Consider the following 795-nt stretch of genomic DNA (forward strand, 5'->3'; position numbering starts at 1 on the left):
CGCTTCTGGGTGAGTGTCATCTATAGCTTTTCATATGCTTCTTTCTTCTGTTGTCGGTACTGCTGCCGGTCCTTGTGCCTTCATGTACTGTATGATACTGTAATAACCTAGGCTATATAAATGTCATATTGTTTACCATATCCACCTGTCTGAGCTCGCTTGGGGCTGGGAAGATGCCCATCTATTGGAATAAAATACAACCCATTCGATTATCCAATGCAAGCAGAGGGACAACGAAAGGGTTTTATTCAACATTTCAAAAGAGGTGGAAGTGTCCAATTACCAGAAGTCGAAGATCACCCCATAGTAGGTGGGAAATCAACCTCTCACAGCACGAAACTGAACTGGTGAAAAGGAGCATAGGCGGGGTTATCTTCACCGTCTTTGTTCACCTCCTGCGACATCGAAGATCACCCTGTCGAGCCGCGACAGGGTGAAGATCGACCACTCTAACGTCGAAAACCACCTAAAACCCGGTTGATTTTCCGGTGACTTTCACCCGCGGCGACCTCCGTAGTGGTTGTGAGCTGGGGACCCATTTCGAGTAGCCCTACAGCTGATTGGCAACTCTGCTGGCGCCATCCGAGTCACCACCGTACCAGGGTTTCCGTAGTACCATCATGATGGTGCAAGTACGTGCTGCGGATAGGAGTGTTGTTCCGTGCGGGACCGTTTTGCACCAGGCTCCTTCACAGCCGCCCGGAGGAGTTGAGCTCGATAGCGTAGAATTGACAGATACTTGAGAGATTCTACTTCACGAGTGCAGGATAAATCCGGACTGATGGATCCAAGAAT

This window comes from Stereum hirsutum (genome assembly GCF_000264905.1).
Source record: "Stereum hirsutum FP-91666 SS1 unplaced genomic scaffold STEHIscaffold_2, whole genome shotgun sequence".
Classification (NCBI taxonomy): domain Eukaryota; kingdom Fungi; phylum Basidiomycota; class Agaricomycetes; order Russulales; family Stereaceae; genus Stereum; species Stereum hirsutum.